This window comes from Strix aluco, chromosome Z (genome assembly GCF_031877795.1).
Source record: "Strix aluco isolate bStrAlu1 chromosome Z, bStrAlu1.hap1, whole genome shotgun sequence".
Lineage (NCBI taxonomy): Eukaryota > Metazoa > Chordata > Aves > Strigiformes > Strigidae > Strix > Strix aluco.
The window spans coordinates 85,986,662-86,006,140 of record NC_133971.1 but is presented as its reverse complement, the minus strand read 5'-3'; the positions used below and the strand labels follow the sequence as shown (position 1 = coordinate 86,006,140).

General features: G+C 51.5%; 1 protein-coding gene across 9 annotated transcripts in view; it reads left to right on the top strand.

Moving 5' to 3' along the window:
- Positions 1 to 19,479, top strand: part of CNTFR (ciliary neurotrophic factor receptor) — a 209,881-nt gene that overhangs the window by 55,497 nt on the left and 134,905 nt on the right. Inside the window, exon 1 of one of the 9 annotated variants that reach the window (XM_074813727.1) lies at positions 13,526 to 13,545. The exons of the other annotated variants lie outside the window; for them this stretch is intronic. The gene's annotated coding sequence lies outside the window, so the exon portion shown is untranslated. Of the gene's footprint in view, positions 1 to 13,525; positions 13,546 to 19,479 lie in introns of those variants that run through there. 9 annotated transcript variants of the gene reach the window in all.

Below are 19,479 nucleotides of genomic sequence, written 5' to 3'. Positions count from 1 at the left end.
ATGGAGCAGCAGTGAGGAGTGGACTGGGGTCTGGGCATGCAGAGATGCTCTGCAGCAGCAAAGCCCTGCCCTTGGCATTGCCTGGTGCTGGCATCCATGGAATGGCGTGGGATAAGGACCCCTTCCCTCCCCATCCTTGGCATGGACCAGCCCACCCACGGGACTCCTCGCAGCTCTGCAAATAGAGCAGCTCGAGGAAGGTACGTCGCTAATAATACCAATTACTATTACATGCTGGCTACAAGGTACACTGGCAGTAATGGGATCCAGGGGGATGAAATGAAAGCGATATAATATGGTGAGATAAATTAGCGTTGTAAAATTAGCCATGGGTCTAGTCAGGGATCTGACAAATGTGTCGCAGCTTCAGTACAAGCTCTGAGCACTGCTGAATTGGATTTAGTGGCCCAGAGCAAAGCAGATGGGAGCAAGGGAAAAGAGAGTTTATGAGGGGTCTCTGTACACACATGCTAACGGTTAACACTACTTGTTTCTTCCCCTGCTTTGCTGAATGATATGTCCCCTGGTGTCTGCTCGTACGCAGCAGTGGAGGAATAAAAGCCCAGCCCTGTTGACGTGCCATTGGAGTAGCTCTAGCCTGGCAGAGAGATGGGAGGAGAGTTGGAGAAGCAGAAGCAAGCTGGTACTCCTGCCCTGGTGCCTTGGTGCCTCAGCTGCTGGTTGCTGCCCTGCATGATGGCTGTGGACTTTCTTGCCTGGGTTTTCTCCCAAATGGCACATCAGTGGCATTTGGGTGGGATGTTTGGCAGGTGTCTGCATGTGGTTTAGCCTTGTAGGGAGGGTAGAAAGCCAGTTTCTGCTTCCTGTGTTGCAGCCTGACCTGTTTTCCTGTGCCCAGCTCTGAAGGATGGCTGGAGCCAGGCATCCCGCAGCGTGGGGGCTTTGCCTTTTCACCAAGGGTGTACAGCCAGGTCTTTCTAGTCCGGATTCACACGTTATCTTTCCTCCTCTGAGGCAGAGTGTGGAAGCCAGGAGATGCTTTCTGTGCCTCCTGGAGGCTGGGAAATGGATGTGGCCAGTTCCAGTGGGCTCTGCTTCCTGATGGCTCATTAGGACAGGTCTGCTGGAGGGACACAAGTGGTCCTGCCTGTGAACGATGGATGGCCGGCGAGAGCCTCTTACAGATTCATAAATGCAGGCTAATAGCGTGTTTAATGGCTGACGCATTACACAGGATCTAGGGGAGGGACAGACATGATTTAGGTCTGGTTTGATAAGGCATGTCATGTGGCTCACTTAATAGTAATAAAAAAGGGAGAGAAAAATTCTGAATATGCTTTGTAGTGCTCTGCAGTGGAGCTGGGAGGGGCAGAGGACTTGCAAGGCCTCTCCAAGTTGTGCCGTGATGGTGCAAGAGGTGTGGTGAGTACATGACATACATGTCTGCAGGAGAAGACCGGTTTGTCACAGCACTGGGGGTGAGATTGCAGAGGGCAGGCCGCTGCCCTGTGCCGTTCTGCAGCAGCACCAGGTTGAGCAACAAATTCCAAGGGATCATCTCAGCACTGCCTGGGGCATCCCAAGACACTTGAGTGAACTTGTGTGTGGAGCCCATATGGATGGACACCTGAGGAGACGAGGTCAGCCTGGCTAGTGGCAGCAGTCCCTGCATCCTCTGGCTGCAAGCAGGGCACAAGGTGCAGTGGTGACACTTTTAGGGTATCTCAGACCCCAACCACCCCCGGGGCTAAGTTGTCCTGGAAAAAACAGTGGGGTGGTGAACTACAGCAGCGGAGGGAGCCCCTTCCCTTGACTTTGCTGCCAGAGAAGTAGTGATGTGGGACCGTGGCAGGGAACAGGAGGACAATGAGCCCATGGTTGGAGTGCTAGTAGCAACATAAATAGAAATACAACTTCTCGGGTTCTTGTGCAGCAATGATATATCTTGTTTCTATTGACTTTCTTAAACCTCTAAAATACATTGTAGATTGATCTACAAATCTGCAAAAAGCACCTGTTTTTTTTAAAGTCTAAAGCAATTTTCTGCCTGCTCCTTGTGGTTGGCTCTGAACAGACACATGTTCTCTTGTCCTATTTGAGGCTGGCACGCTGCCACAGTGGTAGGAAGTTTAGTAATACTCGAGCTGGATCGATTCAAGCCCATTATCTGTGCTGCCTGGGACTCGGCAGGAAAAAAATACTCTCCCCAAACGCATCAAAGCCCTGCGATAAGGATGCATGGTTGAGCTCTATTTATAGATGGACAGATGTCTTGCCAAAGCTCTGCTGCTGTCACTTGGTTATGCAGGTTTTGGGTGTTTAGCAGTGTTTGGGTCTGAAGGAGCCTCTTCTACCTTCCGGCTTAGGTACATCCCCTCCAGGCACAACCCACAGTAGTATTGCTTCTAGGTGGGCTTTGTCCTCCCTCCAGGTAAGGACCTGCTTTTTAGATGGGAGGAATGAAATGGCTGAGAGGTCTTGTAGGTGCTCGTGGAGTCAGTGACCACGATAAGGTCTGACTAGTGATCTCTCATCTTGTTCTTGCGTTTTCATATACCCACAGGGGCCTCAGAGGTCTCCAGAGCAGAACTGCCAAAAACACTACATCAAATCAGTGTGGCTGTCTAGCTGAGTGTTCACAGCTTGAGCATGGACATCCTCTGTCTCCTGGGGTACCTGGCCCTCAGCTCTGCCACCCTCCCAGCAAAGAGTTTTTTCCTACTGTTTGCCCTAAATCTCCCAAGCAGCAACATGTCGCCACTGCCGTGTTGTGTCTCATGCATTTTCCTCTTTCATCAAATGCTATCAAGGATATTTGAATCAGTACCAGCCACACAAACTGCATGTTTGGAGTGGTTCCTTAGGCCAAGTTATCACAGGTCTTATAATATATGTGCACATATTTCTTCAGTGACTGTATGGTTTTTGAGCGGATGGTGCAAAGAGTGGGCTGAAATGTGTTATCAACTCCAGATTCAGTTCCTGGCATGAAGAAGTGCCTGTGCCCATATGGTAGAGTTGCTCTTCATTTGCTTCTGTCACAATAGTCACGAAACTGGGAATGGGAGAAGAGCAAAGGCTTCACTGTACCTAGCTTTTTCAGTGGTGTTGTTAAAGGTGCTATGCTGGTTTTCCCTTAGTTATGACCCTAGAAAGCAGTGGCCTGATGTGACATTTCAGCCAGTTTTTCACAATAGACTTGCAAAACCATCCAGTTTGGAAGGGACCTCAGAGGTCTCAAGTCCAGCAGAGACTGCACTGAGCAGGAGACAGGCTGGACATGGCTGCTCTTGAGAGCCCCTGCGTATGGAAAGAGCATAGGCTGTTTGGGCCACTGTTCCAGAGCTGGTGGGCTCCTGAGGAGGGAGAAGTTTCTCCTTGCATCCAGTGGGAACCTCTTGTTTGAGCTACTGCCCACTGTCACTCATCCTCTTGCTATGTGTTGCTGCAAAGAGCCTGGCTCAGTCTTCTCAACAACTCCCCTGGCCATCTTGGTGGCCCCTGCGGGATTTGCTCCAGTTAAGAAATGTGTGTCTTGTCTTGGGGCTCCAAAACTAGGAGCAATGTCTTGATGTGGTCCAAGTGCTGTGTGAGCTGCTGGCTGTGGTGCTGCTCCTGCAGCCCACTGTGCTGTTGGCCTGCTTTGCTGCCAGGGCAGGCAGCTAGCTCATGCAGGGCTCGCTGCCTTCCAGGACCCACGCTGGCACAGGGTGGGTGTCCCTGTGCCCAAGCCCTGCACCACACCATGGCAATGGGCTGGAGATTTCACAATAAGTGCTTTTTTTCAGGCTTTCGTGGATTGCGGCTACAGGAGGGACGGAGTTGTCTGTGGGCATGTTTGCGGACGAAGACCTTGACTTTTTTGGTTCACACATCCTCTTGATCAGGTGCAGGATAGTTGCATGATGGCTTCTGGCTGTGTGCCATTCCCAAGGCTGGGAGAAAGGAGATTTCTCCTCCCCAGGGTGTTCATAATATGTTCATCTGCACGGCTCCTACCGAGTGCTTCGAGCATCCCTTGCTCTCTGCTTGGTTTTAGTCTGTCTCCAGGGTGCTGCTTAGCTTCGCTCATATATTCCTCTGACGAGTGGGCAAGACAGGAAGCAAATACCTTTGTTACAAAACCACATATGGGCTTTCAGTGGGTGATGACACTTCCCCAAGCTATCTGTCTAGTGAATGCACTTTCCCCTGCTTGTTTATATTCACAGGAGTGTTACTTAGCTGCTCAGGTGGGCCATAGATGTCAAGAAAGATGTCAGTGTCAGGAGAAGGCTTTAATGCAAGGCTTCCTGCTGTTCTGTGTATTGGGTGGTAGATGAGACCCCAATGCGCTGAGGACTGTAGGTGTGGGAGAGGGACTGTCTGCTGGGTCTGGCACGGGAGCTGTGGCTCAGGAGAGAGGCAGCAGTGGTGCTGGAGGTGACTTTTTACAGCTGGCCCAAGATGCCAAGCTGCAGCGTGACCGGGATGATCTTTAGTAAATGAGGGCTCCGATGTAGGCAAGCAGTGTTTTCCAATTAAGAGAAATAACCATCAGCAAGCAAGAGGAACTGTACTCCCTCTGAAACTACTTCAGATGGTGTCCTGGCTGCTGTGGGTCTCATGGCTCCTGGAGGACCACAGTGGTGGATGCCCGAAGCTCTGCACAGTAGAGCTGGGGATCGCAGAGCCACAGATGTGAGTTGCATTTGCCTGGGGTGGGAGCTGTCCCACTAAGTCCTGGCTCTGAGCCACGGGGAACTGTTGCCAGCCCAGAGGTGGGCATTTGGCTGTCTAAAGTGGCGACCTGCTGCATCAGATGGAGGGGGGGAAAAGTGCAGACCTGCCTCCTCATGGTCCCTCTTAATGCCCAAGGGGAGTGGGTGCTGGTGGGGATCTGCTGGAGGAGCTGTTCAGCTGTGATGGAGGTGGGCAGGATCCCATATGTGGAAGGGAAAAAGGAGCAAGGTGCGCAGCTGCACACACCTGTATCCCTTCCATGGTCGTGGTGCTCCCAGGGTCATGTTTGCTCAACACCAGCAAGGCTGTTCATAGGGGAGGGAGACTGCAGCTCTGATGGCACCCCTTAACAATGTTTATTGTAGCATTTTTCGCTTTAGGATGACTATTTTTAAGCTCTGGATAGCTCTAGGAAGCCTCCACTGAGGCCCCAGGGCAATTTACAGCACACACCAGCCCCTCAACATTCGTTACAGCCCCCAATGAGGACAGCTCAGTGTTGCCCTTCAGTAAGATCACATATTACCCCCTCTTTTTTCTTCCTCTTGCCCTAAATTGTTGCACTTTACATCGAAAAGGAGGGGCATGCACATGGGGGCCAGCACAATTTATGGATCAGAGATTTATATGCTGCTGCGACGCTGTATTTTTTCCCCTCAGTGACACTTTATTGCCACAAATTACCAAACAGGCAAGGTTATGCGAGTGACAGCAGGCAGAGCTGTAAAGGACAGGAACAAATGGCAGCAGGAAAAGTATCCAGAGGAGAGGGGGAGGTCGGGCACCAGAAATAAAACAAGGTGGGACGAGGGTCAGAAATCAGCTTGCCTTGCTGCAGGATGCATGGGTGAAGCCTGGGAATCGGTGTGCCATCCCTGGTGCATGGACATGCCATGAGGTCAGGAGAACAGCTGGTGGTCTGAGTTTGGACGCTGCAAATACTTGATTTTTTTTCTTCCCCTCCCCCCACAAAGTTGTTAGGTGCTTCTGCAGGCTTGTTTTTGCTGGGGGAATTGCAGGTTTTAAGTTGCTGAAGGTTTTTTACCTGTATGTGGTGTGGTGTCAGCAGGGAGAAACATCCTTAGAAAGTGAGACTTTATCTTCCTTCTAAGCACCCTTCAACCCTAGCAATGTTCAGCCTATGGTAGGAGTGCCCAAGGAAGTGATGGTATCCCTGTGCTTGCCTCTGCACCAGCAATCAGTAAAACTATGAAGTGACCTGTACCATACAGAGCAGACAGATCCAGCTCACCAGAGGCGGGAAGCAGCAGACTCTCATCTTGGACTGGCTGAGGTCTTGTCATCCCAACCATGACACCAGCGGTACTGGAGTCGGGGCCACTCTGGACAAATCCCAGGAGCACTGTGACTCCCACAAGAAAGTTATTTGCAGTCTTGTTTTCTCGGCTTGGTTTTCAGCACTCTGCTGATGAGCTGCAGGGATGGCCGGGTCGTCTCCTGACTTCATTTGGACATCAGGCTTGGATCTGGAGGCTGAAGGCCAGTGGCATCAATTTTTCTGCCTCCTTGGTAGAGGGAGGGAGATGCTAGGGGGCGGGGGGGGGGCGGGGGGCAGCATTCAGAGGGATAATAAGAGGTGTTCTGCCTTGCAAATGGTTGCTACATTTCCTTGCTTTATGCTTTTGGGGGGAGGAAATGTCCCAGGCTTGCCCTTTGGTGGGACAGGATGGTCACTTATGTCCATCTGTATTAATACATGATCACGCGTGGGTGACAAGCACCGGCCCTTGGGCAGAGGGCTGTGCGTTTTGCTGCCTGAGTGTCTGCGGCAGCCCTGCTGCGACATGCTTCAGCTTTGGTTGAGTGACTCCGTCTGCGCCCACTCACCCAAGTTAGATCAGCTTAACTTCAAACGAATGTAAAAACTGAAAGGCTCAGGATCGGCGGAGGTATTAAGGCTGCCTTTGAGCTGGAGATGCTACTCAAAGCTGCCAGGGAGCTGTCACTCTATTGTTCTTGCAACAAAACGCTACCAGAGGAGCTGAGAGATGCAGAGGCTCTGGTGCCACAGCCAAAATTGCATTTAACTAGAGAAATGTGCTACAGCCGTGGGACTCACTACACCAGCCCTAGGGAGAACCAGCACTGCTGTGTGCTGCCCTCCCTTGCAGCAAGATGGAGGGGGTTCAGGTTGCCTTTGCACCACGATGGACCATTGTACAAGGCAATTTGATTTGTCTACTGTGCTTGTAAAAGGTAATTTCCCTTGAATCCCAATGCCATAAGCCAGGTATTTAATCTTGCTTGAAGGGAGCATGTCTAACACATGCAGGGCATCACAAACAATAGTAAGCAATCAATAGGCTAAATCCTGAGGTCTCTTACACAGACTTTGCTGGAGTAAAGGTTGACAAAGTGCTGAGTAGTTACTTGAGACTTCAGCCCTGCACTGAGGGCAGGAGAAGTGATTGACTGATTTATTGATGATGCATTTCACTATGAATCTAGTCTGTCTGTTAGTCACAAATGCTCATTTGAGCATAAATCCTGGGCTGCCATGAGCAGATAGCTTCTCCTACAGCAGAGCTGGGCAAAAAAAGATTTCAGATTAATGGCTTATTTGGTGAAAAATAGTTTTGGATCAACGGGAATAGCTTGTGTTTCTGCGTTGTGCTTGGCAAATAGCCTCAGCAGAAGAAAGTGAAAGCCCACTTGTGAAAAAGATCAAGCGCTGGGTTTTGACACGATGTTTAGATCTCCTTTCAAACCAGTTTTAGTTTTTCTTCCGAAATCAAAAAGCCAGCCGAGTTTCAGAAGATCCCTCTGAAGCCCTTTTTCCTCGCCCTCTGTGGCTGGCTTCTGCCGCGAAGCAGCAAAACGTGGCACTTCTTAAACCTGGCGCTGACTCGCTGCAAACCCATACTTCATTTATTTTTAGTTCACCCAGCGGTGTGAAGACTCAGATGCTGGTGGGCATTTGTTCAGTGCTGTTAAGCTGGGGGCTGGGACGTGTAATGCTGCAGAGGGGCAGCTCCCACACCCCTGGGTTTGCTCGTGCACCCCTGGGTTTGCTCCCACACCAGGGGACTCGGCTTATCCTGCCTCAACGGACCATTGCAAGGCTTGGGGGTGGACAGCAGCCAACGTGCTTTATCACTCGTGCAAGGTTAGGCAAAACATTAGCTGTTGCTGCAGCAAAAGAGTGTGCAAGCCCTTTGGAGGTGTCCTATGGAGTAACCTTCACCCCAGAGCCTCAGCAGCTGCGACATGGCTTGCTTGCCCCCCTGTTCTTGAATCATCATCCATTTTTTGATCCCTTAAACTGAGTAGTTTCTTATTAATTCAGGAATAAAACCATGGTACTCTGTCACCTCCATGGCTCTTTCTTTTCCCTGTAGTGTTGATTCTTCTTTCTTTTGAGCCTGGCGGCTGCTGGCTACCTCTGCTGCAGCTCCCAGAGCCTATGCTTGCTGTAGCAGCACGTGGATATGCCCATGGTAGGTGCCGTAGGAAACTGCTCAGACAGATTTGTGCATGTGTATATGCCTCTCTAAGTATTTCCCATTAATTAATGGACACTGGAGTCTGTCGTCTGTAACGAGCGCTCACTGGCGGGTGATAAATTGCTTGTATGACAAGATGTCAGTGAAAGCTGGGCGAGCTGCGGCTGTCGGCGCTGGGTTTGGGAACGAGGGGCGAAAGTCAGTCAGTATCTGGATGGGAAGAGGGATGGTGAAAAGCCCAGCGGCCGATCGCAATATCCCCGAGGTATCCTGCCTGCTCTTGCTGTGGGCTCCAGCAAAAGGCAGCAATGCTGCACCAGACCCCACCGTTAGCTGGCAAACTAGCCCCATTGCTGCTTTTTGATGTGGAGGGAGGAGAAAGGGGCTTGCACTGTGGTGGCTACCCCTGCTCCACAGGGATGCTGGCTGGAGCTCAGATGGATACACTCAGGGCAACCCCTCCTGACTCACACTGGCTGCTGCTTCCCACACCCCAGAGAAGGCACTGTGTGCCAGAGCCTGGGATCTATGCTCCAGCAGTGCCATGGCTTCCACCAGACCCCACTTGGCAGCTGGAATGCCCTGCAGTGGTGCCAGCATCTGCTAGCACTGCCATGTGAACAGTGGCACGAGGCTGGGCTGGGCATCTCCATGTGAGACGAGTGCTTTTGGTGGCCTTGCTGGGCAGTGTTCCTGGAAGCAGCTGTGTCTATACCACCAGCCACTGGGACCCAAACCACCAGCACATGGTGGTTGAGGTGCTGTGTTGCAGAGCGATACGAGGCTGGTCTTTATGGATGTGGCGGAGCGCAGGGCTGGGTGTAATGGATCAGAGTTTCTGGTGTTCACAGCCTGGTCAGTCACAGACCTGTGCTGAGCCCCGAGTCTGAGCCCCATGTAGGATACTCATCTCTTCCCTGGGGAAGGAGCACTGGCACCAAAATCTACAGCCTCCAGGGGACAGAGTGAGACTGATTCTTCCTGCATCCCAAGTGGGACTAATCCCTGCTGCAGCCTTCATGCAAGCTGCACACTGTAGATCTATCTCCATTTTGTCTGGCACTCTGAAGCTGAGGTTCAATCACCCGTTGTGCTCATTAGGACTCCAGCAGTCAGAGCAGGGATCCCGCTTGGAAGGACAGTGTGGGTGCTGGGCACCCTGCGGGATCCCCTGTGCACTGGGACCTGTCCCTCTTGCCACAATGCAGGGGGAGCAGTCTGCATTTATTGGGGAACTGAATTATCTGCTTCCCTGAGTGGGGAAAATAATAATAATAAAAAAAGTGCCTTCCACTAGGTCATGAGCCATTACCTCGAGGGGCCCTTCATCAGCTGATGAATTCTACTTAATAAAATAAATACTGAGAGAAAATGTAATTGGATTTCATTTATTACCCAGTTCCGCCTAGCAGCCCCAGATTATACAAAAGCAATTAGAGAAAGCTCTCCATTAATAGCTATCTTCAAGCCGCCCAATGGGCTCATTCCATCAAACCTTCTGGCTCGTGTAATTTCCTTTCTTGGAGCTTGCTCCTGGCTGGGGGAGGATGTGGGGTGCGCAGTGCCATTGCCAGTGGCCTGTAAACAAAAGCATCCCTGTCTCTTAACGCTTGCACAGGCATCTTCCCAAGTGCGTGGCTCTGCCAAGGGGTCTCCTGGTTTGGGGCAAGAAGCCAGAGCACCTGGGCAGTTTGGCTGCAGACTAGGGCTTGGTTGTGCCTTCCCCTGGGCTGGGAGCATCCTTCCTCTGCTTTGCACTGCCACGTGGTGAATCTGTCTGTGCTGCTTGGCAGTGGGTATACAAAGTCCCACGGGGGCATTGGGTGTAATGCTGTTCCCCTTGAAAGGTGCTGATCTTTCCCCTAATGTCAGCAGGCTGCATGGCAGCTTCTGTCTCTGCCAGCTTGCAGGGACACAGAGTACTTCTGCTTGCTTGCTTTTTTTGATGGGAGCTCAAGGAGGGCCTGGGACAGCTTGCTAAGGTTGGGCAGAGGAGCATGTCTCATAGCATCTCTCTGAAAGTCTTATAGCGACACAGGGAAGCATGTTTGAGGCCTGTCACAGGGCAAGGACAGATGTCTGGCATTTGTGTTGTCACTGAGGACAATGTGCAGGTTAATGTGCAGCAAAGGCTTAGCCTGGTATCTTTACTCCTAATCCCTGTTTACAATGGTGGATGAGGAAGAGCAATTATGGTGGAGATGCCTTGTGTGGGGCGAGATGCTCATTGATCTTGGTGCATGGTCAGTGAGGAGTGGTCCTGGTGGGCATAGGAAGGGATGTATAGTGTGTGTGTGTGTGTACAGCAGTGAGAGGGTGCAGCCCTCTGCCCCACTCTTCCAGTCTGTGCACTTGCAGTCCTGGAGGGAGGTTGCCCAGCCATGCTGCCTGCTTTTGGGTCAGTCTCATTTTTGGTGGGGCCTCTTAAGGACCATCGCAGCAGACCCAGGGCTTTGGGAGCCAGGGAGGCTCTAAGCTCCTGCCTGGAGGTGACACTGCCTTCTCATCTCAGTTGTCATCACCCCGGGGAAAAGCTAGCACCCTTTCTCAGCTCAGACAACTGAGACTGTTCCAGCTGATGGTTTGATGGAGCTGGAGTGGCTCAGCAGGGATGCGTCAGCCCCCCTCGTGTGTGGGAACCCGCACTTGGCTCTGGCACCTTTGATCTCCTCTGTTGTGAACGTGCTCTCTCCCTCACTGCCCCTTGCTGTCACCTTTCCTGGTTCACTTTTCATGTCCTCCCTTTTGTGCCTCCATTGGCCTTACTGTCCCTGGCACAGGGTGCAGGCAAGGGGAGCAGCACGGCCAGGAAGGAGCTGATGTTTAGATTCAGACAAGAAACAACATAAGGCGTAATGCAACCAGAAAGGTGTGGGCAGATGGAGGGGGGCAGCAAGAGTATGTGGCTCTTTATCTTCGTTACAAGGCTCGTGTCTGTGGTCTTGTGTCTGTGCTGCTTCCTGGCAAGGGAGGGATGGCCAGCGAGCAGAGATGCGTGGGGAGTTTTGTTTGCAGACAGCAGGGCTGGTCCTACTGGATCGTGAGGCAGAGAAAAGCAAAAGAGGGAAATCAGGGGGAATTAGCAAATTAGGGGAAGTGAGTGTGAAAGCAGGAGGATGCGGGAGGCTGATGCGGTGGAAGACCGAAAAGGGATGCTCTCTTTGATGCACCCCTGGGAAATGCCTTGCAAATGTAAGCTGTCTGTTCACTCTGGGTGCTGTCAAGAAAGGAGAAGTAAAGGGGGATGTTTGAAAGCATGGGAGGGGGGTGTGGTTGATGCTGATGTAACTGCAGAGGCAGGGGATTTGTCTTGGCTGATGAGATGGAAGGTGGTATGGGGCCACCTTGCTCGGATACGGAAGAGGTGGAGCACAAGATGGTGAAGCTGCAGGTCTGAAAAGAGGGCTGAGGTGTAGAAGAAGGTGGAGACCTTTCTAGTTGGAGTGAGGATGTGGAAAGATCAAACATGGGCTGTCAGGCTGGCACCAGCACTCTCTCCTCCCCAAAGCAGCAGCTTGTCTTTGGCCTGGCAGAGAGGAGGGTGTGAGGGGTAACCTTGGGCTCAGCTCTGGGATGACAGGATAAGCTCTGAAAAAAGTAAACCCATCCTCCAAAGGAGAGAGAAGACCTCAAAACTGTTTTTTCTGAGCCAGCTGAATGCAGTGACCACATGAAACCTTCCTTTTTCATCTCATTGTTTATTTTTCACAGGGGGCTTTTATTTATACCCCCTTAACATCCGTGCCGTTAAAGCAGCCTTATTAGGATGCTGCCCTTCACCAAGGAACTCTGCTCTCGAAAAAGAGCATTAAAGATTCAACAAAGAGCTGAGAATTGGGATTGATCCTAACCTCCCATAAATGGGAGTACCTTCCCCCATTAATCAGCCTTGGTTTTCACTTACAGGATGATGGCCTCAGTGCTACACTTCTTTAGGACTAAAAGCACGTTAAATATTTATCACAGCTGAGTATTCACTTCCCCCTCTATTGCCAACTAAGATCCACTGCTTAAGTCTGCGTCGGCTTGACAAGTTGTGTAGTGAGGTGGCATGCCATTAGGAAACCTCTTGTGCCAACGTGCTCCGCTCATTTGCTGCGCTAAGCACAGAGAGATGGTGGCATCTCTCATCTTGAAGCATGGTCAGCATGGGACTGTATTATAAAGCCTCTCTGCCGGCATTTGCACTAGTAAATTAAACATGCTTGGGTTTGCTCTCCAGCACAGGCTGGAGCATCCACACTCTTCCACATCTCCTTTCACCTCCAAAATAGGATTATTTAATCCAAACTGCTCCATGGGAGCAACCCCTGGTCTGTGCTGAGGCTTTGCCCCATGCCAAGGCCTGTATTAGCAGTTCAACACACAGATGTTCATATTGCAGCATTTCCCAGCTTACGGCTGAGCACGTGGCTTCCATGTCATCCTCTCGTGCTGAAAGCATGCCGGCAGCACTCTGCGTTTCCCTGGCGTGCTGGGAGAGAGCTTTTATTGCCTTGCGAGGCTTGAAATGACGGCAGGGTATTTAGTGGCCCAGTTGGTCTAAACATATGCAAGTACGTCCTTGGTGATTGTGCCAGGTGTGCCATAGCATTTCAGACAGCGGCTATTTTAGGAGCGTCTCTTAAAGCTGCCTTTTCGTTTTTGCTCTTCGGTCTTGTGCCGGCATTTCTCAAAAGATGGCTCTGACTGAGAGTTGCTGGTAAACGTCAGAGGTTGGAAAAGGCATGGGCTGCCCCATGCCAGTGCCATGGGGTGCTTCTGTGAGAAAGCCCTGAGCCCTCCTGAGCCGCAATGCTCCTGCCCTGTTTAGCTGCTAAGGGAAAGCTCCATGATGCTGGAGGGAGTTCTGCAGTGGGCTCAGGGCAGACTCTACTTGGTCAACTCCAGTAGCTGAGATTGAGCTGTTGTTGCTGGATTAGTGCTTTTTTTTAAAATACATTTAACTTGCTGGCATCATCATGATGCATCTCCCTGTCTTTGCACCCCCCTCACCCCCACTTTGAGTTACTGATGTGCACAGCCTTGTTATAGCCGTTTACACATACAGGCGCACAATGTGTTTCATTATCCTTGTATCAAACTTGTTTTGCTGCTGTCACGCACCAGAAAAGTTAAACACGTCTGATCAAAGGCATGTAAACACAGCTTCAAAACAAATGCCCTCAAGTCCTGCCAAAAGCACAGAGCTGTCTCTGAGCAAACCACGTCTCGTATTCCCCCGCCTGCGCCTCCCGCTCCTTCTCTGAGCGGGTGTGCGGTGCTGCCTGATCTCAGAGAGTCTCATGGGCTGCTGTTTGCGACGGGGAAAGGTTGACCACTGGTTGAGCAAACCTCGGTGATATTTTGCACTGAGCGAGGCAGCTGGGGAGGAGAAAAGCAGAGCCTCGGCTGCCAGGTGGGAGGGAAAATCTTGATGGGTCTTTGCACATGTGAGATGCATGCAATGTGCTGCAGCTCTGGTGGGTTGAGGGAGAGGAAAGTATGATACGAGTTGGCTGGAAAGAAATGTGCTGAGCATGCTTTTTCCAGGTCTTCTGTGGGTCTACAGCTGGTGTATTATCCTGATGCGGGAGCTGCAGGACCAGGAGCATGCTCCCAAGGCTGCTGCTGCCTGCACTCCCAGGGCATTGCTCCAGGGTAGGGGCTCAGCTGGAAGAAGGGGCAGCTAGTTGCATCCTTTATCCTCATCTCACCATAAGGAGGATGAGAGGGGCTGGACAGAGGGACTGGAGATGGCCCCAGACCAGGAGCTGCTTCTCCTCTGCCCAGTTTCCACCCCCAGGTGGGCAGGGAAGGGTGAGGTGAGACTCTCGCCCCTGGCACAGGGGCCCCCATGTCACTTGATCTCCCTGAGATTGCTAAAAGATGAGGGATGCTCTGTAGTTGCAGTCAAGTTTTCATCTTATTCCCAACCTCTGTGAGAGCTAGATGTGCATCTTAAACAGGAATGGAAATCTGTGGGCTTTTGCAGCCTCCGAAGGCAGGTGTTTTCAGAAAACACTAGCTCCTTTCAAATCTGCCAAAAACCTATTCACAGCTTGGCTACGGGCATGACCAGCAAATAGTTTGGGAATTCATGAGCTTGTGAACTGACCCGGACTCTGCAAACGAGTTGCCCAAGGTCTTTGCCAAATGCCTTTAAATAATGGACATGTCAGAACCAGATGGGGTTGCAAATGGCGGGTTATTAGTGCCCACTGCCTGTGCCAAGCAGTGCTGTGCGTGTGTGCGAGCACGCAGCGCCAGCAGAACTGCTGGTGCAGGGCTCATCCCAGGAGCAGGGGCAGGTGAAGCTTCTGGATTGCTGCAGGTAAGATGATCCGGTAGGTCACCTTCAAAGCACCTAATTGTACTAACAGGGGAGATAAACACACAATCATTCCCCCACAGTTGCTGCGGGACAGTCCTGGGCAGGCTGCGAAATGCCCTGCAGGCAGTGGGGACACGGTCAGAGGTTAACGACGGTGTCAGCCTTCATAAATCATCCCTAATGAGACTTGGGAAAATGTTGGGTTGGAGCCTCTGATGCACGGCTGCGCTGAGTTGTCTTTCCTTTACTTTGGGCTTTTTTCCCATCTGGTTTTTAGGGTTATCTGGGTGAAACCTTTGTGAGACTTTCCCACTGTTCTGGGTGGCAGGGGTCCTGGGCTCTGCCCAGCCCCTGTTCCTGGCAAGGGCTGGCTGATGTGCTGCAGACTAAGTAAATTTCCCCCCTTTTTTTGTTCCCAAGGAAGTAGTTCGTGCATCCCTAGGGTGCCAGAAATCGTAGGCTGGAGGATATTGCCTGGGTCCTGGTGTGGAGAAGCAGCATGCTGCGTGCTTGCTGATTTTGGGGTTGGGATGGCTCTGGGTAGATCCTGAGTCACAAAGCCTGGCTGAGCCAGTGATGCCTGTGGGCAGCATCCTGCCCAGCCACTGGACAGCCTCTCGAGGTGTCCTCCCAGCCCTTCTCACCAGCATGGGGATCACATTATGGGGATGCCATCAGGTCCAAACGCTTCGCCTGGGAGAAGCCTGTCCAGGAAGCGGGACCCAAAATAAGAGGTTGCAAGGTGGGAAGAAGAAGCAGAAAGGAGGTTATTGAGGTCTCCACCAAAGGCCACCTCTGAGGCTGGCGATGGTGGGCTGCTCTAGACCGTGTGTGGTCCCTGTGAAAGCTGCCAGTCACCAACCGGGACACTGGGAGGAGTGAAGCAGGGTACAGTGAATATTCCCTCCAATTTATTATTTATAAAGTACTGTCACAGCCCTGGAAGTGTTGGGACTCTCAGAAAAGCTGTAGGAATGTACTAATTAAAGAACACAATGGGAATGTAAATTGGGAAAGCTCCCCAGGGGGAAGCAGCCCTGGGGGGAGCTAATTTGCCAGTCCCCACTCCTCCCCTGCAAGCTGGCTGAGACACTGGAGCAATTAAGGAGGAATTTGAGTGTTAAATATAATCTGGAATTGTGTTTTTGGCTTTTTTTAAATTGGTTTATTTTTCTCTTGGGTAACTGTGTTTCCAATTCTGTAATTGGGACTTTAACCCTCTGCTCTGCTACAATAGGGGCTGTTTTTTGGTTGTTGGTTTTTTTTTTTCGTGCTTGTTTGGTGTTGAAAACAGATTTAGGTGACTCTGCCAGTGCCAAGGTGGCACATCGCCTCCTTGGAAGTGGTAAAGCTGGATAGAGTGGTCCCATAGACAGCACTGTGGGATCTTTGCAGCCCAGGACAAATTTGGGAGACTCCCAGAGGGTCTTTTTGGGGTCTGCTATAGCTCCAAACTGGTGCAATGAAGGAGATAATGGCACCGGAGCAGGGCTAGCCAGAGCCTATCTGATAAGAGACAATCCCTGGTTTTGGAGTAAAATATCAGTTGTCAGAGTCATCTCCTAAAACCTGTCTTAAGAGTGTGGGGTTTTTGGTTGGTCTTTTTGCCTGCCCATTTCTCTTCTGCATGGTCTGGCTTATGCTTTTGTGCTGTTTTGACTCATCTTGAACTGCCCAGAAAGTACATGTATTTGGTATCATTTGAACTGTGGCCAGTAGGGTGGACGCAGGGTAGCGGCTGTGATATATTTGGCTTTTTCTGTAAACTTCTTTGATACAGTCCAGGACGAGAAGACAAACAAGAAGACTCTGTCATGGATGCAAAGTGAAATAAAGACATGTTGAACCTGCAGTGGTCAGAGAGGGATGACTGTCAGCTCATGTGCTGCTTGGTGTTGGGTTTGTGTGTCAGCTGTGTCCCTTTGGCCAGGTTTGCAGTTGAGCAAAGGGCTTGTGCTCTTGAGTTTCAGGTTTTTTGGTTTCCATCATCTTGAGAGGACCTTTTAGTGCGCTTTTTATTGAAAGGTGTCCTCAAAGCTTGTAGAACGGCTTTGAAAAGAGAAACCGGTGTGATTGCAGCTGGGGTTTTGTGTGATGGTTTGGTTGTTGGATTGTTTTAAGATGGTGCTTCCAGTGGCAGGCAGGAACTAATGTGTTGCAGGGTCCTCCTCCCTCTCTCATTTTTATTTTTCTGATTAACTTGAATATTTATTCTGTTTTTTCCATTGGCATTAGTTGCCTGAGATCCTCAGATGTTGTTAGCTCCTGCTGGCAGGGGTTAGAGGGCTCTCTGAGCTGAGATACAGGAAAATATGATTGATGTACTCATGTGATACAAGCACCCTCAGAGCAGTAGGATTTTGCATGGCTGTGGGGGCTGACTTGCTCTGGATACACTAGTGCTTTATCATACAACAGCACCCCCGGTCCTAACCCTGAAAAGCTTGAATTCAGCCTAGCCTGTTGCACAGCACAGAGACATTGGGGAGGAAAGCCCCCATCTGCTCAGCCCGCAGTAGCTGGCAGTTTCTGCTGCCACCAGACCAGCCTCCATACCCCATGGCCTCGTTGCTGTGGTTGCTCCGTGACAGCCCGGTGGCTCTTCATCTCCTCTCCCCATCTGGATCCAATAGCTGCACGCAGTGAAAAGTCACACCAAGCCCAGGAGCTTGGGGAGAGCCCCTTTCCAGCTGGGGCTGGGCAAGCTGCTCCCTGGCCAGGGCAGGAGGGTCACCCAGCAGGGCTGCCACCATGGTCCACATCTCTCACCACAGTCCTTGTCTCCCACTGGGGAGAAATGGGCCCTGGGGTTTCAGTGGTGTCAGGAGATTTCCGCCAGGATCTGGAGCTCTCCCAGCAGTTTCCCGCTAAGCCCGCCTGTATTTATTGCCATTTGTTCTGGTTTATTTTTCCAAAAATAAAAGTTGGTTGAAGTAGCACAAAAGCTTGGGAGGAAACAGGCTGAGGGAGCCTGGGGGAACAAAGATTTAGAGATTGTGCTGGGTCTTCCCTCCTCCTCCTCACCCCCATCTCCAAAAAATTCGTGGAATTGTGCGATTAAAAACCTTTCCATCTTTATTTACTGTAGGGCCTACAAGACTCCATCTATTGCTCATGGTAGGTGGTCTGGGGAGGCAAAATAGGAGAAAACTAGTATTTTCCTTATATCTGGAGTTGGGGAGGGCAGAGCTGGGAGCAACTTCACCCTTCCTGGGCTCCGCACCTCTGGTGCCGGGGCTGGGAAGCTGCAGTGGAGCCAGGAGTATGGCCCATGCCTCCAGAGCCAGCTCTTTCTCTTCCTTTCCTGCCTGCAGCACCCGGTATGGTCTTTAGGGGACCAGGTTGGGACCTGTCAACACTCGGGGTCACAACCAGGTTCCAACATGGTGTTTTCTTGTGCGACCTCTGGCCAGCCCGCCCTGGGGCATCTGATTCCCCCGAGATCTGGTGTAGATCATTCTCCTTTCCTCCCTCTCTCACCATCTGAAGTTAGTTTCCTCTAGATGACAGGGGTCAGGAGTACTCAGGTGCTGATGGATCAGCATACGCTTTCCTGGATCAGGGCCTCTCATTACTCCCGCCCATCCAACTGTATGCAGGATCCCTCCTGGGCTGCAGTGCTGGGGGGATGCTGTGGTGGGGGATGAGACCCAAGCAGCACAGTGAACCCTCTTGCCTGCAGTTGCTGCCGCAGCTTTTCTGCTGGCAGAGAAACTCGCCTCGATTGCAGGGATAAATTGAAACCGAGAAGCAACTGCTATGCACTAGGCTGGGTCAGGCTGACGGTGGCTATCGGTGCTTGGTCCTAACCCGAGCCAGCTCATTTAATGTGCTGGTCTGTGAGACGGCAGCTTCCCGCTGGGAAACAGCCCTCAGCTTTGCTTGTCCCGTCTTTGGGCAAGGGAGAAGGCTTCCTGGAGGCGGGGGGTCTGCGATCTCGGCCGGGGGCCAAGGTAAGTCACCTTCTCTGCGGGGTTGTTTGCACAGCTGCGGGTGGCCGTGCCCGCTCCAAGAACTCCACATTCTTCCTTGTGCCGAATATCCGGGACAGGCATCCCTCCGCGCTCGGCGCGCTTTCATTTCCGTCGGCGAGTTTGGGAAGCTTCGCTGAGCATCTGAGCGCCGGGGGTGACCCTCCGTCCTGACGATGCTGTTTGCCTGGCTGATGGCAGCGTGATGCAACCAGCTCAGGGCTGTGCAAGACCACCGGTGCTCCATGCCTGCACGAAAGCAGCCCCGCACGCTTTCGAGTCCACATGCAATTGCTCCCCGCTCACTTGCACGCTCCGGCGTGGTTTGCTGGAGGCTGGGCTGGCGGAGCAGGGGGCTCGCTGCCACCTCCGGGTGCTGACAGCCTCCCTGCGCAGAGACTCCGCTGTCACCCAGCGCATTGTTTTCTTTCTCGCCAGCCCTCCCACCGACCAGCAAGCCTTTACGGCGTGCGGATTTTATGGTGGTGCCTCTGAGACACTGACAACCTGCTGACATCCGTGGGTTGTGGATTTTTTTAATTTGCTCGGCTGCCTCCATCACCCCAAAACCCCAGCACCAAGCCCAGCTCCCTGCTAGCAGTTGTTGTGAAATTTTCATGGCTTCTCTCTGTTTTTTCCTGCTTTGCATAGAGCTTTAACACTGCCCTGTTTGTCCCGAGTCATCTGCAAAGTGGCAAGCCTCACGCAGACAGCGTGCCGGGGCAGCTGCCCATGCTGGCCCTGGGATTTACTACAGGCAGTTTATTTTCCCAAGGAAGTTAGTTTCCAAGATAGCATCTGGTTTTTATGAGGTCTGATCAAATAAGGTGGTATGTGTATGAGCGGGGGGGGTGGTGGTGGTGTGTTTTTACGTTTGTACATGTATTTTTAAAGTTTTATAAATAGCAGAGTGATGAGTTGCTTGCTTCTTCCAAAACTACATCTCTTGTGACCATGATTTTGCTGAAATTATTACTGAACCCAGAAAGCAAGTTGTTTCTCTGAAACAACAAAGGCCAATATAGATACTCATACCTTGCAACTTATG